Raw genomic sequence first — 27,629 nt, forward strand, 5'->3', positions numbered from 1 at the left:
TGTAGCTCAGCCAACACCCACTGCCACACACGTGAGTGAGGCCCTCACAGGCTACCCAGCCCCATGGATGCGCTAGATGGTCACAGCTCCGCGAAGTGCAACAAGACCAGCGGGGGGACAAGCCATCACGAGCAGAAAATAAAATAGTGCTTGTAGAGGCATTAAGTTTTAGTGCAGTTATCGCAGAGCAATAGAAAATTGGTTATATATCCCCACCAGTGGAGCGACACGATAAACACCAAAAATGTGGCATTGACTTTGGATCCAAGCAGTTAGAGGTTAGGCTGAAAGTGAGAAAGGATATTAAAATTGTGGCTCAGCAAAGCATAAGAGACTGTTAAAAACTGAGAACAAATTGAGGGTTGATGGGGGGTGGGAGGGAGGGCAGGGTGGGTGATGGGTATGGAGGAGGGCACCTTTTGGGATGAGCACTGGGTGTTGTATGGAAACCAATTTAACAGTAAATTTCATATATTAAAAAAAAATAAAAAAATAAAAAAAATAAAATTGTGGCTCAGATGATTGCTTTGTTCATGTTTGCCTGTTTTTCAGAGGCATCAAAGAATTGCTAATTTAATGAGAAGAGAAAATGGCATTTATTTAGGGGTCCCTAAAAAGACATCAAAGTTTATTTTCCAAGTAGCATTGTTCTCTATGTCCTCCAAGGAAATGAAAAATTGGGGACTGTCCAGGTGGCATGGAGGAAATGGCTTGCATCTGAGAACAAGTTAATTATCACCATAATTTGACCTTTTTTTTTGAAGCTCGATGATTTCAGAGGTCGGAGTTGCCCTTAGTATTTAATTATGAGATGTGCCATAATTAATAAAAAGAATTTTTAAATGTCAATATGTATGAAGAAAGACATTAGTTAACTTATGAACCTTTCGTTCTTTACTCCGTATTTCTCTAGATAGAAAGTTCTTGAAATGCTACCTCACAGCAGAGGTGAAGCTAGGAAACAATTGATCATAATGAAAAAGCTTTTGGCTGCCTCCTGTGATGGTAATTAAGTGATTATTTCCACTTGGAAATGATTTTATACAAAGAAAATTATTAATACTAGGAGGGCTGTGGTTTACCAACAGAATCTTGTTTTATTGTTATGGCGGTATTAATACGGCAATAAGGGAAGGGGTGATTTTAAAAACAGATTTAGGAGAGAACAGACTTTTGCCCCAACCGCAACAACCCAAAATGTGTAAAAGTTAAATGTACCATTTTGATGATTATCAATACATCAGACGGCCCTCCCTACTCCTTGCTTTGAGGCCAAATAGAAAAGCTGAACAAAATGTGAAATGAAATCTTCTGAAGATCATTAAAAAGATCAACTGATGATGAGGGCTTCCCAGCCTGGCATTAGGAAAGGAAAATGACTCAGGAAAGCCAGAAATTAAGGGATTCATTTTTAGGAGTCTATTTCCTGTGTGTGTGTGTGTGTGTGTGTGCGTGTGTGTGTGTGTGCACGTGTGTGTGTGTGTGTGTGTGTGTGTGCGTGTGTGTTTTAACTTAATTTTATTGTGGTAAGAACACTTAACATGAGATCTACTCTTTTAAATTTTTAAGTGTACAATACAATGTCATTACATTTTAAGTGTACAATACAATGTACATTACAATGGGCACAATGTTGTACATAAGATCTTTAGAACTTATTCATCTTTTTTGACCATAACTTTATGCACATTTATTAGCAACCCATTTCCTTCCCCTGCCAGTCACTGGCAATCACCATTCCACTCTTTGATTCTATGAATTTTACTATTTTAGACACAACATATGAGTTTAAGCATGCACAACCTGCCTTTTTGTGATTGGATTATTCCACTTAGTCCAATGTCCTTCAGGTTCGCCCATGTTGTTACGTATTGCAGATTTTTTTTAAAGCTAATATTTCATTGCACGTTTGTACCACATTTTCTTTATCTGTTCACCACTCAATAGATATTTAGGTTGCTTCAATTAACTGACTATTGTAAATAGTATTACGATGAAATGGTAGTGCTAACATCTCTTCAAAATCCTGATTTCACTTCTTTTGGAAAAATAGAAGTGGGACTGTTGGATCATAAGGTAGTCCAGTTTTGGTTTTTTGAGAAACTTTCATACTGTTTTCACCATTTTTGCAGCCACGCTATTTTGCATTCCCCAGATGTGTACAGGGTTCTAATTTTTCCATGTCCCCTTAACACTTGTCTCTTGGTTTTTTGTTTTGTTTTTTATAATAACTATCCTGAGGGTGTTCGGTGATACCTTATCACGGCTTTGATTTGCGTTTCCCTGATTACTAGTGACATTGAGTTTCTTTTCATATACTTGTTAGCCAGTCTGTGTGCCTTCTTTGAGAAATGTTTATTACAGACTAGCTCATTTATAATTTGGTTATTAGGTTTTTGGTTTTGCTTTTATTGCTATGGGATTGTAGGAGTTTCTTATATATTTTGGAAATTAACATCAGATACATGGTTTGCAAATATTTTCTCATATTCCTTAAGGTTGCCTTTTACTCTGTCAATTGTTTCTTTTGCTGTGCAGAAGCTTTTTAGTTTGATATGGATGCTTTTCTCTAATTCTGCTTTTGTTTCCTATGCTTTTGATATCATATCCATGAAATCATTACCAAGTCCAATGTCATGAAACTTTTTCTCTATGTTTTCTTTGAGGATCCTAACAATTTCAGTCTTACATTTCAGTCTTTAAGTTTTTGTGTATAATGTAAATTAAGGGGCCAAATTTATTATTTTGCATAAGGATATCCACTTATTCAATAAACAAGACTGTTTATTGAAGAGACAATGCTTCCCCTATCGTGGATGCTTGGCACCCTTCTCAAAGATCAATTTACATTTATGTAAGGATTTATTTCTAGGTTCTCTATTCTGTTCCCTTTGTCCATATATCTGTGCTTAGGCCAGTATACTCTTAATTGCCATAGTTTTGTAACATATTTTTTTTTAAAACAGGAAATGTGATGCCTCTAGCTTTCTTCTTTCTCAAGATTGATGTGGCTATTCATGGTTTCCTGTGGTCCCATAAGAACACACAATTGGTGTTCTATTTCTATAAAAATGTCCTTAGAATTTTGATAGGATTAAGTTGAATTTTTCAGATTGATTTAGGTTGTATGGATATTTAACAATGTTAAGTCTTCCAGTCCAGGAACCCAGTCTGTCTTTCCATCTGTTTGTGCCTTCTTTAATTTCTTTCATCGCTGTGTTGGAGATTTCAGTGTAGAAGTCTTTTGTCTGTTTAGTAAAATTTGTTTGTAAGTATTTTATTATTTTTCGTGCTAGTATAGGTGGTAAGAGATCCATAAACCAGGAAAATATAACAATTATGACTATAAATGCACCCAACATCACAGTGATTGTCCAATATCTGGTAATTTGACTATTACCATGCAATATTGGAAGTCTCAAAAGTTTTTTAGTTGATAAATAGGAAATGTGATAGGATTAGGTACTAAAAAGAGAAGTGAGCTACCTCAATGCCCAATTCCAAGTAACAAAGATATACTTTTGTACGAAATTATTTTTTTTTTAATGAGGTGACAATGCTTTTTAAATATATCCTGATCTCCCTTCCTGCCTTGGGTTTTGGATCTGTGTTAAATCATCCCCCCATCCTCCTCTGATCCAAGAGGTTCAGTTATTATATACTGTTATAAACTTTAGGCTACAAAGTTGTTAGAGGCCTGGGAACCCTGGGGTTTAGACAAAGCCATGGATAGGAAGTGCCTTCCAAGGAGTAGGCATGGCCTTTCCATCTGGAACAGAGAATGTATTAACTACTTAACAGGGAGGATGACAAGGCATGAGAAGAGATTGTAAGGAACTACCCAAATACGTATCTAAGATAACAATAGGACAGGAGAATTTGGTAGAAGCTGGGAAGAGTAATTTAAAAAGCAAGAGCACAAATTGAATGGGTTTAAGGATTTAATGAACACCCGCGATTTAGGATAAGCGATGGAAGGACGCTACACGTGAGAAAGAACTCTGTGAATCACACAGCCTAGTTCCCAACACTGTAATCTTTAGCCCGAGCTACCTTTAAAATCATTTTTGCTGTTAGTCAAGTTCATCGCCGACAGTCAACACTGAGGTGGTTATTTTCAATGTATGTGATTTAAACACTTAAATCACCAAAAGGTTACTACACACTTTCGTAATCTAATCACAGAGTTACACTTTAAAGGGTCTTTCAGCTTTTCACACTTCTCTGTTTTTATCTGTCTCTCATGATATCTCCTTTCAACCCAATGAATTATTTTGAGCCTGGAAAGTCGGACTGAGCCCATTTGTAACAGCGCAATTCCAGAAAGAAAGGACGGGGTGCATCACACCCTGTCAGCTACCGAAGGTTAAAAAAGAAGAGGAAAGTGGGAAAAGTAAAGAAATGAGAGACAGAGGGGAAAAGGAGAGAAGGAAGGAAGAAAGAAAAGGAGGGAGAAAACCAAGAGAACATAAAACTAATAGACAACTTTAAAAAATACATGTTAGGGGCGCCTGGGTGGCTCAGTCGGTTAAGCATCCAACTTCAGCTCAGGTCCCGATCTCACGGTTCCTGAGTTTGACCCCACATCAGGCTCTGTGCTGACAGCTTGGAGCCTGGAGCCTGCTTCGGATTCTGTGTCTCCCTCTCTCTCTGCCCCTCCCTCGCTCATACTCTGTTTCCCTCTCTCAAAAATAAACAAATGTTAAAAAAAAAAATACAGGTTAAATTGTATTATAGCCATTGTTAAGACTTTGTTTTAAAACTCAAAATTGTAGACTTTATGTTGGACTCCAGAACATTTGGAGATAAGGTTTTTATTTTTTTCACCTAGGATAGTGTAGGAAACTATTAAAACATAAATATTTTCAGGCTAATTTATTATGCACATCTAGTCCTGCATGGAATAAATAGTGGCATAACTCTACTTGGTGCCGGTTTATGTTAATGTCTGAGTTGGCAGCATTTTAAAAAGTGAATTTTATGAAATGACTCAGTGTTATCTTCCCTACAGTGAAGCTTAAACTCATGACAAAATCCAGTTTAACCCTTTACACCTTGATTTATTTTATTTTACTTTTTTCCTTTTAAATTCCTTGACCAAAGCTTGTTGCCAGAGGCACCTCTCTTGGTTCTGGTTTTTCACTGCAGGGTTTTGTTCATTTGTCGTATCACAAAACCAAAGGTTATTCCCCAGGAAATGAAGAAGAGGCAAGCTGGGGTAGGGGCTCAGCATCTCCTACATTTCAGTTCAATTCTGCTCAAGCCCCTGTCTTTTGGGTACTTTGAGCTCCATTAATAGTCAAAACAGACTTATTCTCAGTGATACTCGGTAACTATGACAGCAATTTTTGTTGCTGTGCAATCTACAGACTAACACCTGCTAGGCCCGGAAGGTGTTTGAAGACATGAGCAAATGTGTGTCGCTAAAACCCAAAAGGAATTGGCCAAACTCTCTTCAAGTGTTCCTTGCTAACCGCAGCATGCTGTTTCTTTCCGTTGCTCTCCGGTAGCTCCTGGACTGAACTTGCTTTCATTTCAAAAACTGTACATTAGGAGTAAACGGAAATGAAATATCATTCCTCAAGGTTGGATTGGTTTACCTAAATGTTTTCTCTTTGATTTCTACCTCCACAAAGAACTATAAAGCCGTGTCGAAATCCTTAAGATAAATCTTTCAATCATTACTACTTACACATAGATAAATGTTGACGATCAGCCTGAGGCAAAATCAAGAAATAGGTGTTGCTGGGGCTTTTACTTCACTCTGTAAGTCAATGCAGTGTCTCTGTAGTTGTTGTTAGTGCCCGAGGCAGGGCTCAGGATGCTCCGCAGTGGAAGCATCCTCTGGTCTCCAGTGAATATACTGCGTATGCCTTCTCATTTAGAGAATATCCCTCCCTTGATTCACTGGGATGCCTCAAAGTCCAATAGAATAGGAAGTTGATGGAATAGTGCCAGAACTCTAGATTTCTCACTATGTTTGTATTCTGTACTTGGACTTTTCTGGTCCTGAGTCACTCATTTCTTAATCTCTCCAAAGAAGGTGGCCCAACAGAGGATTCACCTAGAAATAATTTTCCTGCTAGTCCATCTTTGTTGCTATTTTGGTAATTTTATCAGTGGGGAAAATAGGATGGATTTTAAGAAGTTCTCAAAGGGATGTGCTAGACCCCAATGTCTTGGTCAAGTCTTACATGCAACGTTTGAAGCAGCTAGCCTACCAATGTCGCAGTCTATGCTTCAGATGTTTCAGGCAAAATGTAAGAAAAGGAGTGGTTTCCAATGAAATATAATTTTAGATGTTGACATTATTTTAGGCATTACATTTTTTTAAATGTAGAAATAGCCACCACAGTAACTGGAACTACAGAACCAGAATGCTAATATGTGGGTCTCATAATTTTGAATTGTAATCATTCAATAAAACAAACTATAAAAAGCTGAAATGTTGGAATATGGTCAAATAAAATGTCACAGTATATTGAATAATGGCTTTTGATGAAAATTAGTTGACTGAGTAACTGAAGAAGTCACAATGAATACTCTTAACCCGGGTAGAAACACCTCCATAGAATCATGGAGTCTGTTTCTTTCCTGGCTTCAGAATCCCATGCAATGTCCTCTCATTCATAGATTTTAACATTGGAGAACAGACTCTGAGATGCGAGTTGCCAGCTTTCTCTTGAAATTGTCCATAGTGAGAACATTTCTTCTTAGGGAACTAAGACCTCTAACTTATCAGAAGCCAAAGTTGTATTTTATTATGTGTAACACTAAAAGGAATGACCCCCCCCCCTTTTTTTTAAGATTCTCGACTCACAAACTCCAGCTATAAAAGAAATAGGAGAACATATTGGTATAGGAGATTCAGAAGTAAACTCTAACTATAAGATATAACCTGAGATACTTGCAAAGTAATCTAAGTAAGTCTTTAGAAGCCCACTCCACCATTCTTTTGGGCTACTAGCTCATTCCACCATTCTATCAGGCAGGGGATGGGTATATGGAAGGAACCATGAATTGCACGGCCTTTGGCATTTTGTTCTACTTGACTTGCTCTAAAAGTAGTGTCTGGTTCACAAGAAATGCTGTGGAGAATTTCTTGACAGTGATGTCGAGCAACTTCCAAAATCATGAAAGGTGGCTTTGGCAGGATCACTATTGGCAATGAAAGCAAATCTATCTCCAGAACGTGTCCATTCCAAAAAGAACAAATTGCTTCCCCTTCTGTGATGGAAGTAATTGAATACAATCAAATTGTCACCAGGTGGCTGGCTAGCTCATTGGGAAACATTACCATATTGTTGACTCAGTGTCGCTTTCTGTTGTTGACATGTTGGGTACTCACCAATAGTTATAGCCACATCATCTGTAGTGAGTAGGAGCCATGTTGTTGAGTCCATGCATGACTGCCATGCCTGCTTCCATGGCCAATTGGTTCATCAGCCCTTTTAGCAATGACTGGAATGGCTGAGCGAAGAGATTTACTGGCATCCACGTAATGGGCCATCTTGTCCACATGATTATCGAGAGCCTTGTCTGCTGTGTTTGCTGTTTGGCGGACAATTACACAAGACAGAAATATCCTCAGACTTTTTGCCCATTCCTTGAGCTCTTCTCAAGCCTCTTCGTCACCAGTTTTCTAAAACTTTTCTAGGTTCATAAACACTCAGCTAAATCACAAGTCACTGATCAAAAAAATCAGTGTGAATCTCATATTTCTCTCCTTTTTCCAGAAAAAAGTAAACAACCAGATACGTTCCTCTATAATCTGCTCCCTAGATTTCCCTCCACCTACATTCTTATGCATCATACCTGAGTAGGGAAAATGCTATAGTCACCCACTTTTACGTGTTCCTAGTATATGATGTGTAACCACTATAAACTAAATATAAATTTTTTGTTCATCAGGTAACTTCGCATAAGAAACTCCTCATACAACCATACGTGTGAGTTCATAGAAAGGAGGTAGTGCTTTCAAAGTAGATTCATGAGAGTCTAAGCCTCTTGCTCATGTAACTTAATTGTGCCTTCAGAATCTGTTCATGCCCAGTATATTTCTTCCACTTAATGATGGAATGCTACTGAAAATGCCAAATTTTATGGCTTCTATGGTCAGATAACATCCAGGTTATGACAGGTGGCTCAGATGGCATGATATATTGGGGGCGCTGGTCAAATTTTCCTTTTCTACTTTTGTTGTTTTCAAACAAAGAAGAATTATCTTCAAAATATGGAGTGGCTTTGCTTCAAAATCATGAGTATGTGCTATAGTTTCCTAAAGAGTGCTTGTTCTATAAAATAACCTTACTGCCACAGACACTCTAAGTGCCCCTCAATCTCTTGATTCATATTGCTTACTGGTCATGCAACTTTTTTTTCCAGAATTCAAGAAACTTCTAGTTTTCTCATCACAGTCAAAATGGTAAGCTTTATGGTTATTTGGTAAATGCATTGCAGCTGCATGCTCTTATATATTTGTGTTAAATATTACCTTTAAAATACAAAAAACAGGGGTGCCTGGGTGACTCAGTCGGTTAAGCGTCCGACTTCAGCTCAGGTCACGATCTCACGGTCCGCGAGTTCGAGCCCCGCGTCGGGCTCTGGGCGGATGGCTCAGAGCCTGGAGCCTGTTTCCGATTCTGTGTCTCCCTCTCTCTCTGCCCCTCCCCCGTTCATGCTGTGTCTCTCTCTGTCTCAAAAATAAACGTTAAAAAAATTTTTTTAAAAATAAAAATAAAAATAAAATAAATAAAATAAAAAATAAAATACAAAAAACAGTATGCCAGATACTGCTTTGCCATTTGCTTATTGTTTCTTTCCATGGCCCAGACCAAAGAAAACCCTGAAACCTAAAGTGTCGGAGCCTGAATTTTCATGGAGTTTTATTTCACATCTTTTTTTAATGTTTATTTATTTATTTTGAGAGAGAGAACACAAGCAGGGGAGGGGCAGAGAGAGAAGGAGACAGAGAATCCCAGGAAGGCTCTGTCCTGTCAGTGCAGAGCCCCACACAGGGTTCGATCCCGTGAACCACGAGATCATAATCTGAACCAAAATCAAGGGCTGGATGCTGGATGCTCAATTGACTGAGCCACCAAAGTGCCCTTATTTCACATCCTTATGCAGGCATGTATCTTATCAAGGCTTCTGTAGCATTCAATGCATCAGAATGGGCCAGCATGAGGTCTTGTGAAATGGTAAAATCATAGAGCTCCCTGGATGCTACATTTTGAAAAAGAGATGGGGAGTTGATATATCCTTGAGGAAAGTGAACTCAACTCTTCTTTTCCTTTCTAAGTGAAACCAAATGGGTCTGGTTGTCTATAGTTACAGGAAAAGAGGTAAAAAACCATTCATTGGACCATTAGTTGCCTACCAGGTACCAGGGGCTGTCTTTATATCATATAGAAAAGTGACTACGTCTGGGACAATGGCTGATTGGACTCACCGGCTGTATAAGTTTATGGTAAATACATGGTTATTTCAAAATCCATCCTAGCTACTTTATCCTTAGTCTAGGTTAGTTACTGCCTTTTAGTCCGTAATATTATCACCGCTTTGTATTCCTGTCCTATCACTTAACTGCATCTAATTGTCTCTCTCACCAGACCATGAACTCCCTAACACAACATATACCTTATCTGTATTTTCCACGTTCCTATAACATAGTAAGCACTTAAAAGCATTGATTTCAGTTTAATTAAAAGCTTGTCAAATGCATTTTACTGGTAAAAATAACTGTTTTAAATGTTTTCCTCCATATGAAATGTTTAAAAATATAAAATGTATTCTAAAACATCTCCAATATGTCAGAATCTTTAAGTATATGATGACCTTTCAAAATTCTATGCTTTTAGAGTATGAGTATATATTAAATTGAAACAAAATGTTTCCTTGCTTGGAGTTTTTCAAATAACTGCTTAACTGTGAAAAATCATGAAGTGTTAGATATAGGTCTATTAGACAGATTCCAAACCTAATGTAACACATTTTTAAGCAAGTTTGAAAACTGAGAAAAGAAATATTTAAGTCTTGAGGAAGGTCTCAAGCTTCTGAGAGTCAACTGATGCATCACTATTTCTGTGATTTTAATTCCATTTTAGATATATTCAGGTAATAATGCTGAAATGCTGAAATGAAAGCATCTAATTTATATCTAGGTAGTATTTTTATATTATTAGCCTCTGGACCACTAATTTTTATGACGTCAACCATGAATATAATGCCTTAAATACGAGAATAGGAAAAGGAACTATATCACAAAATATTCAAACTATGATAGTCACCAAAAATACCCATGATTTTAATGACAGCTTGACAGGTATTCCAAGTCATTTGAATATATATCATCTTCTCCAAAATATTTTTAGAAAAGGATGAATATAGCTTTGATTCATAGAAATCTACCTTGTAAGCATTAGTACAAAACCTACTTTTAATATCAAGATCGAAACCTAGTACGAACGTTGACATAAATTTGTATTTGTGTTAAGTTGTTTGAATTATATATAAATATAATGTCCTATTTTAAAAGTATATTACTACCTAATGTATATATATTTTGCTTATCTATCACTTTTCAATTTCTCTACTACACAAAAGATAACCATTTGAAGCATAGTAAGTGAGGCTCGGTTAAATTGAAAACAACAGTAAACAATTCTCAGTGAGCCAGTGTTGATTCTGCCTCATCAGGTGATATAACACAGAAGTCATGAACATCATGGCAGTGTTTTTAAATGTAGCAGGCACATTTAATAGTTTATTAAATATTTTTAACAACTTTTATACCACTGCATTTGAACCAGAATTTACAATCTTGGGCTCTGTCATTACTAACAAATATACCTTTGATATTAAAGTCAATAATAGTGGTTATATTATAATGATATATATTTATAAATATAAGTATATATACACACACACACACAAACACGTATAAAATACCTAAGTTATTTAATTTATTTTTAAACAAAATTCACGTTTTATTTAGGCTGAAATAAACTATACAAACTTGATTTTCTTCACAATAACTGCAAGATTTTCTGTCTGATTCCTAGGTAAACCACAAACACTTATTTTTGTAGGTCTTCCAGGCTTTGTTTATCAGTCAAGGCAGTAGATGCAGTCGTGGAAAAAGAGAAAAACAGACAAATAAGTTGTCAGTATCCATGGCCTCTGATCCTGTGTTGACCATGAAACAGAGGTGGGTTCAACATATACCCGCTCAAAGTTTACGAAGATACAAGCTCAACAAAGGAAGGTAACACAGCAACAACCCAGTGTGGAACAACAATGTCAGGCTCACTGATTCAAACTTTAACTGTAACTGGTTCTTTTAAGTTCATTTGATAAAGACAAAATCTACACCGAAATCCCTGCTTGGCAAGCTCGTGTGTTTCTCTGTCTCACTGTCTGATAACTCCCTTAATTGTCCATCACAGATTTTTTTTAAATTTTCTTTTTTAACGTTTATTTATTTTTGAGACAGAGAGAGAGCATGAATGGGGGAGGGACAGAGAGAGAGGGAGACACAGAATCGGAAACAGGCTCCAGGCTCTGAGCCATCCGCCCAGAGCCCGACGCAGGGCTCAAACTCACGGACAGCGAGATCGTGACCTGAGCCAAAGTCCGACGCTTAACCGACTGAGCCACCCAGGCGCCCCCATCACAGATTTTTTAACGTACTTAACACTCCTACTATTCAAAGGTCACTTGTGAGCTTCATTGTAACATTTTACAAAATGTATTCCTTCCTCTCAGATCTCTTCAAAATCTATTTCTTCGGGGCACCTGGGTGGCTCAGTCAGTTGAGCGTCTGACTTTGGCTCAGGTCATGATCTCATGGTCTGTGAGTTCGAGCCCTGCGTCGGGGTCTGTGCTGATGGCTCAGAGCCTGGAGCCTGCTCCCGATTCTGTGTCTCCCTCTCTCTCTGCCCCTTCCCTGCTCATGCTCTGTCTCTCTCTGTCTCAAAAATAAATAAAAACATTAAGAAAAAAAATAAACAAAAAAAACCCAAAATCTATTTCTTCTAAGAGCTGATAACTCAATACCTGACAACTGGATCCAGTGATAGTAAATGTTATATCTAAAATGACTTAACTAACGGGGCGCCTGGGTGGCTCAGTTGTGCACCTGCCCCTTGATTTCGCCTCAGTTCATGTTCCCGGGGCTGTGGGATCGAGCTCTGCGTAAGGCTCGGTGCTGAGCGTGGAGCCTGCTTGAGTTTCTCTCTCTCTCCCTCTGCCCCTCTGCCCCACTCACGTTCTGTAAAATAAAAAATAAATAAAATGACTAAACTGAAACAATTCCAAAGTGCCCTTAGCAGAGATCCCACAGAAGTATAATGTGGCACTTTCAATGCTATCTTCTGGAAGAACAGTTAAGTAAGTAGATTATCAGTGGCTAATGAACTCAATGAGAGGTCGATAGGTCATAAGTGGCCTACATCCGCCTGACAGCTTTTCTGTAAGATGTTCCCAAATTTCTTAGATTTTTCCAAATATTAAACATAAGAGAAAACCTACTTTAAAAGTCTCCTAGGTATTTTAAATGGTTTCTGAGTTATCTGTAGGAAGCTCTTACTTGTACAGTTTGATATATGTATCTGCCATTAAATACAGATCATGTTTTATATCAAAATTTATGTTAAGCAAAGCCAAGTTACTTGGCCTTTGGTCTGTGAAAGTGTCCCTCAGTTATGCTTTGAGACACTTCTGCCCATTTTCATAGCATTCATTCTCAACTTTCATCACAGGAAGATCTTACATAGGACTTTCAGCAATGCAGAAGCATCAGAAAAAAAACTTGATGTCTGGCAGATGCAAGGCTTTGTAAGTCGTAGGTAGAAACTCTCTATCTTTCCCTCTGTTTCCACTTGATTCTCCAACAATGAAACTCAGCCGAGAGTGTGTTGGGACTGGGTAAGTCACTTCTGTACACGTCAGCACGGCGCTCCTCCGATGTATTAAATTTGAGCTGTTCCATGACAGAAGGTACCAGAGATGAGCCTTTAAGAGCTTTGAGGTGCTGTTCTGAGAATATATCTTTCAGTACCTGAATAATGTGCTCCATGGTTGGAACACTTAGAGTTTCTTTATAGTAACTCTCAGAGGTTAGCTGAGATCCCAGGTTACCTTGCCGGGCTTTGCAGATTTTCCCAGGGAGTTTCAGCTGAGTATCAAGTTTCATTGCCAAATCTGTGGCTTCTTCAAACCAAAATTCATGATAAACTTCAATATATTCCATCATTTCATTTAGTCAATGCAGCACTAGAGTTAAGCTACTGACTGCAAAGAAGACATCGGACGTTTGCCCCTGAAGATTTTCCAAAGGCTCTTGTAAAAAGATAGAACATTTTTAAGAACATCAGTGGTAACCATGAAATCAGAATCTGTTTCTACACTAGAGTACAAATGCTCTACCAGTTATATAGTCATTCCAGCTAATATTTTTGTCACTATTTATATCATTGAAACACACAACAAGTGCTTGTAGGAGGTCCTCCAAAATTTCCAAAGCATCATGCCTGCCTGTCCACTCAGAATGGCAAGTTTCCTTCAGTTCTTTTACCCTTTTCCTCATTGCTCTGAAAGAGGACAGAAATTGCATTGCCAAGCTCTAAAAGCAGTTGTAGAGATGGATGGAAGAAAGAACAAACGTCCTCTATCGTTCCTAATGCAACAGATGCTCCCACAACAAGCACTGAATTTGCCAACCACATATTTAAGATGCAGGAAGAGCAAAGTGTGTAGACAGCTTGGGGATATTTCTCTAAAGGTCTAGAGGCAACAACTTGTGTTTTGGAAGAAAATCCACTGGACACAGTGTAAGCCTGGCCAGGTTCAGTCCCCACTTCTCAGTTACCGTCGTGTGAGATTTCACAGGCAAAATGTCTGCAGCAGCTTTGTAAGGCAAGAGGCCCATAAATTCCTCTCTCAGGTTATGAGACAAATCAACAAACCTCACCAACACAGGCAAGTGTTCTTCCCCTGCCACGTCCTCTACGTCGTCAGTGATGAAGTGAGATACTCTCATTTCCCTGAGCGGTTTCCTCCCGAATACCGCTCTCACAGACCTCTAGCACCTGTGTCTGCTGTGTTTTTGAGCAGAACAACGTGTTAACCACTGTTGTCTGAAAGCACTTTCTCAGAACCTCTTGCCAGAATTTACCCAGCATGCCAGCAGTGCTTGAAAGTTATCGGGAGTAAAGAGACCCTCTGGGAGTTCATCAGTTTCACGCTTATCCAGAAGTATGTTTTGTTTTCCCGTATGAACCAAGATTTCAAATAAAGATTTAAAGTTTTCTTTGTTTTCTTTTTTACTCAAGGGTTAAAGGTAAAATTTCTTCAACCTGTTCTTTATTACCTTCTCCAGCACTGGGGTTCTGAGCATTGCTGTTGTTTCTTTCTTTACGTTTTGTTCCTGTTCAAAGGTTTTATCAGTCTTTCTATTTCAATGTCCTGATTTAATCTTCACTCAGTTGTTTTGTTTTCTGTATCACTATTGGATTGCTCAAATGGCTGGTAAGATCAAATATTGTTGGTCTCACATTATCTCGAAGAACTGTCCTATACGGACCCTCCCAATGACTTCACAACTATCTGCTTTAATTTTGAGAAATAAAATGACCCAATCATTCATTAGTTATCTGATGCCTCTGCAAAATATACGGTTCTGTAGATCTTAGAGGTCTCAGAGTGTCTGGCATATAATTGATAAGTTATTTACTTGATCAGGTGTTTTATCCTCTAAGTCTGCTCTCCTATAATTCTCCCCCCACTTGTGGAATCTGGCCAGATCCTGGGGGAGCCTGAAGAAGGCTAGATCCCACTATATGCTCTTCCTTTTGGAGTTGGCAGCACTGCAGAAGTTTAGCATAATTGTCCACCTGCTGACTGGCCCATTCCCCTCCTGTCCTACAGCCCCACCTCCCCCTCAGGGCTGGAGAGGAAAGCCAGGCCCCAGTAATAGCAGACGGGTCCTCTAACTTATATTTTAGATATAAGTTTTTATATGTAACTCTCATGGCAGCCGCAAAGCAAAAACTATAGTAAAAACACAAAAGCTAAAAAGGAAGGAATAGGGGCGCCTGGGTGGCTCGGTCGGTTAAGCGTCAGACTTCCGCTCAGGTCATGGTCTCACGGTCCGTGAGTTCGAGCCCCGCGTCGGGCTCTGTGCTGACAGCTCAGAGCCTGGAGACTGTTTTGGATTCTATGTCTCCCTCTCTCTCTGCCCGTGCCCTGTTCATGCTCTCTCTCTGTCTCAAAAATAAATAAACGTTAAAAAAATTTTTTTAAAGGAAGGAATATAAGTCTAAAGAAAGTCATCATACTACAAAGGAAGAATGCAAGAACAATAGAACTACAAAAAAAAAAGCCAGAAAGCAATTACTAAAATGGCAATAAGTACATATCTATCAATAATTATTTTAAACATAAAAGAACTAAATTTTCTCATCAAAAGGTATAGAGTGGCTAAATGGATAAAAAAACAAGATCCATCTAAATGTTATCTATAAGAGAGTCACTTTAGATGTGAGAACACACAGACTGAAAATGAAGGGATGGAAAAATATGTTCCATGCAAATGGAAACCAAAAGAAAGCTGGGGCAGCTGCACTTATACCAGACAAAATAGACTTTAAAACAAAGACTGAATGTAATAGGAGGCAAATAAGGGCATTGCATAATGATAAAGGCGTCAATTCAACATTTATAAACATTTATGCACCCAACATAGAAGTACCTAAACATATAAAGCAAACATTAACAGGCCTAAAGGGAGAAGGGCAACATAGTAATATTAGAGGACTTTTTTAAGTTTATTTATTTTGAGAGACAGAAAGGGGGGGGGAGGGAGGGAGGGACGGAGGGAGAGGGAGAGGAAGAGGGAGACAATCTCAAGCAGGCTCTGCACTGTCAGCATGGAGCCTGTTGTGGGGCTTGAACCCATGGACTATGAGATCATAACCCGAGCCAAAACCAAGAGTCAGACATTCAATTGACTGAGTCACCCAGGTGCCCCATATTAGAGGACTTTAATACCCTACTTTCATCAATGGATAGATCATCCAAAAAGAAAATTAATAAAAAAAAAACTTGGCCTTAAATGGCATGTTAGACTACATGGATGTAACAGATATTTACAGAACATTCTATCTAAAAGCAGAATACACATTCTTCTAAAATATGCATGGAAATTCTCTAGGATAGATTATATGTTAGTCCACAAAAGAAGTCTTAATAATTTAAGATGGGTGAAATCACATTAACTTTTGTGACCACAATGGTATGAAACTAAAAATCTATTACATGAAAAAAAAAAACGGAAAATTCACAAATATGTGGAGGCTAAGTGACATGCTACTCAACAACTAGTGGGTCAAAAAGGAAATCAAAAGATAGAAGAAATACCTTGAGACAAATGAAAATGGAAATACTATATACCAAAATTTATAGATTCAGCTAAAGCAGTTCTAAGAGAGAAGCTCATAACAGCATCAGCCTACCTCAACAAGCAAGAAAAGTCTCCAATAACCTAAATTTACACTTCAAGGTACTAGAAAACAAAGAACAAATGAAACCCAAAGATAGTAGAAGGAAAGAAATGACAGTATTAGGGCAGAAGTAAATAAAATGGAAACTAAAAAGACAATAGAAAAGGTCAATGAAAGAACTGGTTCTTTGAAAAGATAAACAAAATTTAAAAACCTTCTGGGCACCTGGGTGGCTCAGTCGGTTAAGCGTCTGGCTTCAGCTCAGGTCATGATCTCATGGTCTGTGAGTTCGAGCCCCCCATCGGGCTCTGTGGTGACAGCTCAGAGCCTGGCGCCTGCTTCAGATTCTGTGTCTCCTTCTCTCTCTGCCTCTCCCCAACTCATGCCCTCTCTCTCAAAAATAAGTCAAACTTGAAAAAAAATTAAAGAAAAAAACCCTTCAGCTAAATTCACTAAGAAAAATAAAAATGGAGAACTTAAATGAGTAAAATCAGAAGTAAAGAAAAGCTATTTCAACTGATACAAAGGATTATTAAAAACTATTTACAATTATAAATCAATAAATTGAAATAAATTCCTAGAAACATAAAATCAACCGAAGTGGAACCATAAATAAGTAGAAAATCTGAATGACAAATTACTAGTAAGGAGATTGAATCAGTGATCAAAACTTTCCCAACAAATAAAAGTCCAGGACCAGACAGCATTTGTGGTGAATTCTACCAAGCATTCAAAGAAGAATTAATACCAATCCTTCTCAAACTCTTCTAAAAAACTAAAGAGGAGGAGACACTTCCAATCTCATTTTGCAAGACCAGCATTATCCTGTATCAAAACCAGACAAGAATGCCACAAGAAAAGAAAATTATAGGGCAATATTCCTGATAAACACAGAAGCAAAATCCTCCACAAAACATTAGCAAACCAAATCCAACAATACATTAAAAGATCATATCCCATGATCAAGTGGGATTTATTCCAGGAATGCAAGCCTGGTTCGACACCTGCAAATAAGTCAGTGTGATATATCACATTGACAAAATGAAGGATACAAACCATATGATCATCTAAATGCAGAAAAAGTATTTGATAGAATTCAACATTGATTTATGATCAAACCACAACAAAAGCAGGTATAGATGGGATGTACCTCAACATAATAAAGGCCATATATGACAAGTACACACCTAATATTGTACTCAAGATCAGGAACAAGACAAGAATGCCCACTCTCATCACTTTTAATGAACATAGTATTGGAAGTCTTATCCAGAGCAATTAGACAAGAAATAAAAGGCATACAAATTGGAAAGAAAGAAGTAAAACTGTCACTATTTCAGATGACATCATATAACATAAAAAATACTAAAGACCACCAAAAAACTATTAGAACTAATAAATGTGGGCAACTGGGTGGCTCAGTCGGTTAGGTTTCCTGTTATGTGGACTTCCGCTCAGGTCATGATCTCATGGTTAGTGGGTTCAAGTCCCACGTTCAGCTCTGTGCTGTCAGCTCAGAACCTGGAGCCTACTTCGGATTCTGTGCCTCCAACTCTCTTTCTGCCCCTCCCCAACTCATGCTCTCTCTTTCAAAAATAAACATTAGAAAAAATTTTAGGGGCACCTAAGTAACTCAGCCGGTTAAGCGTCCGACTTCAGCTCAGGTCATGATCTCGTGGTCCATGGGTTTGAGCCTTGCATCAGGTTCTGTGCTGACAGTTCAGAGCCTAGAGCCTGCTTCGGATTCTCTGTCTCCCCATCTCTCTGCCCCTCACCCATTCATGCTCTGTCTCTCTCCATCTCTCAAAAATGAATAAACATTAAAATTTTTTTTTTAATTTTAAAAAAGAATAAATGGATTCAGTAAATTTAAAGGATACAAAATCAATACCCAAAATTCTGTTACATGTTTATATTAGAAAGAGAAATTGTGAAAACAATCTCATTACAATTGTATCAAAAAGAATAAAATCCCTAGGAATAGGGGCACCTGGGGAGCTCAGTTGGTTGAGCATCCAACTTCAGGTCAGGTCATGATCTCATATTTGTGAGTTCAAGTCCACATTGGGCTTCCTGCTGTTAGCATGGAGCCCACTTCAGATCCTCTGTCCCCTTCACTCGCTGCCCCTCCCCCGCTCATGCTTTCTCCCTCAAAAATAAATATTCAAAAAAATACCTAGGAATAAATTTAATCAAGGATATGAAAAACTCATATACTGAAAACTATAAGACATTAAGGAAAAAAATTGAAGATACAAATAAATGAAAAGACTTCTGTAAATGGAAAGGTACCAATGGATTGAAAGAATTATTATGGTTAAAATATTCACACTACCCAAAGCAATCTACACATTCAATGCAATCTCTATCAAAGTTCTGATGGCATTTTTCACAGAAATAGAAAAAAACAATCTTAAATGTGTGTAGAACCACCAAAGATCCCAACGAGCCAAAGGAATCTGGAGAGAGAAGAACAAAACAGGAGGACTCAGGATCCTTCATTTCAAACTCTATTACAAAGCAATAATAAGTAAAACAATATTGTATTGGCATAAAAACAGACACATAGATCAAGGTAATGGAATACAGAACACAGAAATAAACCCATGCTTAGAAAGTTAATTTTCAACAAAGGAGACAAGAATATAAAATGTGGAAAGGTTTGTCTTCTCAATAAATGGTGTTGGGAAAACTGGAAAGCCACATGCAAAGAAATGAAACTGGACCCTTATTTTACACTACACTCCAAAATTAACATGGATTCAAGGCTTAAACATAATACCTGAAACCATAAAACTCTAGAAGAAATCATGGGCGGTAAGCTTCTTTATATTATCTTAGCAACAATTCTTTTTTTAATTTGACAACAAAATAAAAACAACAAAAGCAAAAATAAACTATTGGGGCTATATCAAACTAAAAATCTTTTGCACAGTACATAAAACTATCAACAAAATAAAAAGGCAACCTACTTCTTGGGAGTAAATATTTGCAAACCATGTATCTAATAAGGGGTTAATATCCAAAATGTATAAAAGTCATACAACTCCATAGCAAAAGCTCGATCCACTTTAAAAATGGGCAGAAGTTTTGAATAGACATTTTTCCAAGAAGACATACAGTTGGCCCACAGGTACATGAAAAGATGCTCAATATCCCTGATCATTAGGCAAACACAAATCAAAATTTCAGTGAGTTATCACCTCACACCTGCTATCAAAAAGGCAAGAAATAACAAGTGTTGGGGAGGATGTAGAAAAAAGGAAACCCTTGTCCACTCTTGGCAGGAATATAAATTGATGCAACCACTAAGAGAAAAAGTATGGGGTTTCCTCAGAGAATGAAAAACAGAACTACTTTATAATCTAGCATTTCCACTTTTGGATATTTATCTGAAGAAAACAAAAACACTAATGCAAAAAGATATATGCATCCCCAAGATGATTGCAGCACTATTTACAATAGCCAAATATGGAAACAACCTAAGTGTTCACAGATGACAGATGAATGCATAAAGAAACTCTGGTGCATGCACACACACACACACACACACACACACACACACACACACACAATGGGATATTATTCAGCCATAATTTAGAAGAAAATCCTGCCATCTACAACAACATGGATGGAACTTGAGGACAGACATTATGTTAAGTGAAATAAACCAGACACAGATAGACCATATGGCATGATATCATTTATATGTGGAATCTGAAGAAAAGTCAAACTCGTTGAAACAAAGAAAAGCGGTTGCCAGGGCCTGCGGAATGGGTAAAAGAGGGAGAGGTTAGTGAAAGGTGCAAACTCTCAACTATTACAAAAAAAGGTCAACAATAGTTGTACATACAAACTTCTAATTCTGTACATAGCATCTTAAAAACCTTGTGTCATTTTTAAACATAAAGATTCTAATTAATCAAGCTGTTTAAGTCCAGAGATTATGACCTAAATCTTTTTATTCATTTATTAGACCTATTAGTGTATTGATGGAAACCAGTATTTTGAAATCAAATTTGAATTCAATTTTAAAATGTTAAAAAAAAACATATCTAAGCAACATCGTGAGCTGTTAGCATCAAATGAATAAATAGTTTGGGATTATCCCAATTTGTTTTATAACTTTCTTGCACATCTTTGGATTCCCACATAGCTCACAAATCCCATATTCACCGTGTGTTCTAAAGGTTTCTGTATGACCTACTGGTCAAACAAAACAAATCTGGAATTTGGGTTTAGCCAAATCTGAGCATAAAGCCTGTGACTCTGGGCACCATCCTCTATTTCTAGAGACCTCATATTTTCATTGTAGACATAAGATAAATATTATGCTACTCCAAATCGGATTCAGTGGAGTTATACATGTAAAGCACTTAGCACAACATTCAGCATTCATATTCTTTATGAGGTGCTACTTTAAGGCACATTCACATACCAGACGTCTCACAATTATTAATATCAAAACAAGAAATAAAATCCGTCACAATGTATCATCCATATCTCAAGCATATTATACTAAAATGAGGCCAAATCAACATCGGAAGAAATAGAAGAAACAAATCCGTTACATATCGTCTGGAGGTGCGGGTGACCCATTGCAGAAAATGGAGTATTAATAGAAGGGAAATAGACTCCCTCTCAATCCCATGAGTTGGTGATGACTGAGAGACATATAGGCTGGTCGTCTTATTAGCAGCAGGATGAAAACGAACCACTCTTTCCCATAAGTCTTTGTGCTACATGCCAACCACCTGACTCTTAGAATTCCCTAGTCAGGTGAAAGATTCAGGATTTGCATTAAGTACCCAGTTTGTGCCAGACAAGGTTGGCCACTTCCCCCTGAGGGAATCCTTGATAGAGTGCTTCACGCTGCCAACCTTTTTACAAAGGAAGTTCCCACTGCGCATACAGATTTGGGTAATTACTCTTCCTGTTGTATACACTTGTTATTGTGTTATGCTTATTTCAAGGACAGAGCTTCTATACAGAAATACATATCTGGATCATTTAATTAAGGGCAGGTAACATTATCCTCAGTTTATAGAGTAGGTATTTGGGTTTTAGAGCCATTAAGGACCTTTTAGAAAAAATGAGTAATGGATCTAGACAGAGTCTGGTACAAAAATGCCTTTACTGTGATCTACTTTAAACAGGGTAAAATTGAACTACTTTAGTCATAGAACACTTTTAAGAATCTATGCATAAATGATACAAATATATCTTTTTAATCACTGTTTTTTTAATAATAAACTTAAAAGCTTAAATTGTGTTCAATTCTCTGCTTAACATTTCTTGGTGCCAGAAATTGTGACATACACACTCATACAACTTTAGTAATCCTTTTGTTCTCAAACTAGAAATGGATCTAGACACAAAGCCAAAAGTAATTCTTATCTGATGATCTTATTGTGAAAAAAAATGGAAGATTCTTTTCTTGATTCTTTTTTTCCAGCCCAGAGTCCAGCACTATCTTTCAAGCTGTTCTTATAAATTTATTGTAGTTTATAATCTCTGTCTTTTAATTATCGTGATTGGTCTTTGGTAATTTGATAAGAAAACAGGACTCAAAGTAGCCCTTCCTAAAGGGTTTCAGGGAATAATTATTTTTCTAATGTGTTAAACACACTCACACATACTTTATAGTTAAATAAGTTTGAGGAATATTCAAAGTAAGTTCAGTAAATTTTGCCTACTCCATGATAATGAAGATAAATTCCTATATTATCTTCTAGGTTATTTATTGTTTCGCCTCCAACATTTAGATGTACAATTGACCTGAAATTGTGTATAACAGTTTGACATGGGATAAAAGTACCATTTTCCCCCCAACTTTTCCCATAGCTAAACAGGGCTATGATTGTTATAAATCATGTGTCCATCGATGCTAAGTTCTAGTTGTAGGCCCATTTTATGTTCCTTTCGTTTTTCCTTGTACTGACTACCTTATTACCTTAATTATTATAACTTCATTATAATTACAGCAAGGCCTCCCACCTTTAGGATACTTGGTTATCATTGGCCATTTACATTTCCACTTAAAAATCAGAATAAGCTTATCAATTCCCATCAATATTCAAATATTCAAATAAGCTTACATTACTGGGGAAATTTTTATTGGGTTTGAATAGAATTTATTAATCAGTTTAGATTTTAAAATATTATCTTCTCATCTCTGAGACTTGTTTTTTCATTTACTTAGTTCTTTAAATTTGTTTTAAAATTTTCTGTAAAGGGGGATTTAACAATTTTAACATCAGTCCTAAGATGTTCAATATATGCTGGGGATATTGGTATTATTATATCTATCTATATGTTTGATAATATTATGGTTATTACAAACTTTCAACATTTTTTAACTTGAAGGTGGTAAACAGAAATTTAGCTCATTATTTTTGTATTTGCCTTTTATACAGCAACTTTGCAAACTATTAATCATTAATTCCTATATTTAATTAGATATTCTTTTAGATGTTTTTCAAACACAGCCATATAGGTTGCTTTATAAATAGATTATATTGGAATTACTTTATCTAGATCATATATATATATATATATAATATTTCCATTTTGCCTTTATGCATTATTATTACAATAAGAAAAAAGTCAATGGGAAATGATATATCAGAGTATGTAAATATATATCATAGAGCATATAGCAAATATTTCCACAATCATTGAATATTTGAAAGCCTATTTTTTCTTCATCTTTTCCATTTTTTGGCTGAGCTGAAGCCTACATAGAATTCCCCTCAAAACTCCAAAATGGCAATTGATTGAAGGTGTTCTGCAATAAAAGAGCTCTGGATAAATACTGAGTTGACTTTACAAGGAATCTGGGTTCTTAGGGAATCCAAGGGACTTAAATTTCGACTGCTCATCCATGAGATGCTAAGTTAAAGAAATCTGTTAGGAAAAACCAGAGTGCTGAATTAATTAAGGCTGATGGGGAAAAAAAGAAAACTAAGTGTACAAAATGGAAACTCAACCCAAAGAGAATGGAGAAATTTGCGCTTGTGACTTGGGATTCGGTAACCGGGTTTAAAAATCCATGGAAGAGACCAGGACCTGATAAAGCACTGTGTCGACTCGGAAAGCCCTTCCAGAAATGGCAGCCCTAACAGAGTTCTACTTTAAGAAAAAAAGCAGAATGTGTGAGATTCAAAGAGCTGTAACTTTCTCAAAAACCAAAGCATATAGAGGGCATTGTAGTGTTGAAGACATGTGCGCAATAAGTTAGGACATCTTGGAAGGATTTTTGCCCTTAAATAGGATCAGTACAAACACACTTTAGGGGAACAGCATTTTTTTAGTGTACTGCTTTTCAAGTAATTGTCTTAAGACTTGTACCATCACATCAGTTAGATCATATACACATTTTTTATTACATCACATGATAAATACCTGCTTGAGTTTAGTTCCATGCAAAAGGTTATCCATATTTGATCTTGGCTTTCTATTTATTGTTGAAACTAATTCTGATCATGATTTTTCAAGTCCGTGCAGGGGCGCCTGGGTGGCTCAGTCAGTTGAGCATCAGACTCTTGATTTTGGCTCAGGTCATGATCTCATGGTTCATGAGAACAAGCCCCACATTGAGCTCCACATCAAGCCCCACATCAGGCTCTGTGCTGACAGCGTGGAGCCTGCTTGGGATTTTCTCTTGTGTCTCTCTGTTCCTCCCCCTGCTCGTTCTCCCTCTCTCTCGCAAAATAAATAAACTTTAAAAAAACGTTTTTCTCTTTCTACACCTGCCCCTCCCCTGCTTATGCTCTTTCTCTAAAACAAATAGACAAACTATTATAAAAAATAAAAAATCAGTGCATCTCACATTTCTACTAATATCAATTTTCTCTTCTTCTAGATTGAAAAGTTTTGTGTTTTCATTTATTATGACCTCCATATTTTCATTTGGTCTATTACCCTCCCTCAAATTCTTGTATTAATAAATAAAACTTAAGTCTAAATTAATAAGACAAAATGTAATCAAATAATGTAAAAAAAATTATGATAAAGTAGAAATAACTGAAAATTATTACAAGAATATTGAGTATACCTATAAGATAAATTTATGGCTTAAAATTATGTGTGTCATATTTCATTGAGATAATATCTCATTATTAGAGGTTTTTTTCTAATTTTAATATTTATAATAACCCTCCATTGAACATCTTTATAACTATGCATCTGAAAAAAAGTTAATCTCTAGTATAAATTACTAACATAAAATTACAAATCCCAAAGGCATTTATAGTTTTAATTATCTTGATAAATAACTTTCTTCTTTTGTACCAATTTATTACGAGAAATAATATAATTTACAATTTCAGAGAAATATGGCAGACCAAGCAAATGTGTTAGTCTAACCTCCATCCTCAAAAGACACTATAAGAACTATGAATGATTAAAATGAGGATAAACCCATAAGTGTAAAAAGAATACAATGGATAGAAGTTAATATACCGGGGAAGCTCTATGCTTTTTGTAAAAGTAAAAGCAGATGGAATCATATTGGTAAATTTGAAGGAATATGTAACTCAAATTCCAGATTATGGTAGATCCGAAATACAAAGGGCAACTAAACTGTAGAGCCGAAACCTGAAAGGATATAGTAAGTCTAATATAGTAGGTATAATAAAACTTAAAATTCTTGGGCGCACCTAGGTGGCTCAGCTGGTTGAGTGCTGACTCTTGGTTTTGGCTCAAGTCATAATCTCATGGTTCTTGAGTTTGAGCCCTGCATTGGGCTCCATGCTGACAGCGCGGACCCTGCTTGGGATTCTCTGTCTCCCTCTCTATCTGCCCCTCCCCTGATTATCTCTCCCTAAAAATAAATGAATAACCATTTAAAAAAATAAAAATAAAACTTAAAATTCTGGTGAAATGCAAGGTGAAGCCGTTTGTGTTTGCCTTACACACACATACACGCACACACAGAGTTGAATTGTCAATCCATCTCCAAAACAATTTAAATGAACACTTTAGAAAGAATTAACCTGTTAGACTGTATGTTATTTTTCCAGAAAAAAGTGCTTCTGATTCTTTGTGGCACCTCTCATTTTAAAGATAGTTTCCCACCATTTAAGTATGAAGGAAAGTTTACCAGTCAACAAGTTCTGTACCGTATATGAAATATTCTATTCAAGCAAGAATGCTAGTGGAAAAATTCTAGCCTGCGTACCCCACAGTTGAAGAGACAAGATATGTAGAACTCTAACTTATCTAATATTTTATTCCTTAGCTGGAATGAAAAAACAAGGATTCATTGATATGTAAAGAAAACCAGCAGAATTAAAGGGGAAAACCAAGTCAAGTACACAAAAATCTGACCAAAAGAGGAAACAGAGATCATACACAAAAGAATTTTTAAAAATTTAGTATCAGGGCCCCTGGGTGGCTTAGTCGGTTAAGCAACTGAGTCTTGGTGTTCGCTCAGGTCATGACCTCAAAGTTCATGAGGTCAATCCCTGCATCAGTCTCTGTGCTGACAGCATGGAGCCTGCTTGGGATTCCCTTTCTCCCTCTCTCTCTCTGTCCCTCCCCCAGGAGTGCTCTCTCTCAAAATAAACGTTAAAAAAATTAGTATCTTCAGAAGAGTTATAAATGATGTTCCTATGAAACAAGAGTCATAAACAGAATTGATTGAAAACTCAAACTGTGAGAAATTTGGGAAACTAAAAATATATTGACAAGTCAAAACTAAAAATTAAAAGTAGAAGATAAATTTGAATATTGAGAAATTTTGGCAATGAAAATGTGTCAACAAATTAAAAACTAAAAAAGAACCAGAAGACAAAGAAGTTATTTTTCCAGAACATATATGTGAAGTCATAAAAAAGAAAGGCCATAAAAAATAAATTGGTCAAGACTATCCATATAGAAAGGCCAAGATCCGATAAACAGGACTTTCAAAAGCAGAGCACTTATGAAAAAATTGAGGGAAAGTGCTAAATAAGAAAATCTCCCAGAACTAAAGAGATACCTGTCTCTAGATTTAACAGTGTCCACTGATTGGTGATCCCAATAGATGAATAATGATTCAAAGGCACAGCATCGAGAAATTTCAGAAGACGAAGTATAAAAAGAACATTCCAATAGCACCCAGAGAAAGCTAAGAAAAAATATTATTATAAGGCAATTAATGTCATAATTACTTCATAGTTTTCAAACAGCAATTTTGAATACTCAAGAAAAGAGTAATAATTATTTCAAAATTCTGAGGCAATAATATTTTGAACTTATAATTTTATATCCAGTCAAGCTTACCAATCAATGGAAAGAGCAAAATCAAACCACTTGAGAAACTCGAGAACTCAGAAAATGTACCTTCCATATACCACTATAGAGAAGGCAAGGTAACGAATTTACACAAAACAAACTTGGCAATCACAGAAGATGAATGAGGGATAAAACAAAATAGTGGATTTGAGTAAAATGCCTAAAGCAAATAAATCCTCTTTAGGCTGGTAATAACCAGGATAAATGAGAACAAAAAATTCCTTAGCTGGAAGGAAAATATCTTGCATATAAAGAATGGAATGGATTCTATTCAGTGGACAAAATGTTTCCCGAGCTGGAATTTAGTGAAGAAGACATATCTTTCTTCTGTCAACAAGGCAATAAAGGGAGTTAGAGACCAAAGAAAACAAAACAAATCTTTTCCAGAATATAAGGTATGGATATAAGGCAAATTGAAATGTGCTATGTTCTGAAGGTACCAATGTTGTGTAAGAAAAATATCGGTATTGACAATATACAGTTCTTCCCTGAGTCGCACAGAGATTTTGCCATACGCTACATGAAAGAAATGTAATACATGTGTACTACTTGGCTTTCCAGTGAAAAATGTCTGTCTGCATGATTACAACAATGCAAACAGTAGTTTCCAGCTTTTACAATCAATCTGTAGACAAACACAACAAAATGTGGTTTTAAGATACAAATAAAAATATATGCAATTTTGAAATATTTTAATTTTCTTTTTTTTTTTTTAATTTTTTCACAGAGAGAGAGAGCGAGTAAGTGGGGAAGATGGGTAGAGGGAGAAAGAGAAAGGATCTTAAGCAGATTCCATGCTGAGCTTGGAATGGGGATTGACCCACAACCCTGGGATCGTGACCTGAGCAG

At 36.7% G+C, this 27,629-nt stretch overlaps 1 pseudogene; it reads right to left on the reverse strand.

The window, feature by feature from the left end:
- Window positions 1-12,543: 12,543 nt before the first annotated feature.
- Window positions 12,544-14,884, reverse strand: LOC132675326 (52 kDa repressor of the inhibitor of the protein kinase-like; annotated as a pseudogene).
- Window positions 14,885-27,629: the final 12,745 nt, after the last annotated feature.

Source organism: Panthera onca, chromosome A2 (assembly GCF_046562875.1).
Source record: "Panthera onca isolate mPanOnc1 chromosome A2, mPanOnc1 haplotype 2, whole genome shotgun sequence".
In the NCBI taxonomy this organism is placed as follows: Eukaryota; Metazoa; Chordata; class Mammalia; order Carnivora; family Felidae; genus Panthera; species Panthera onca.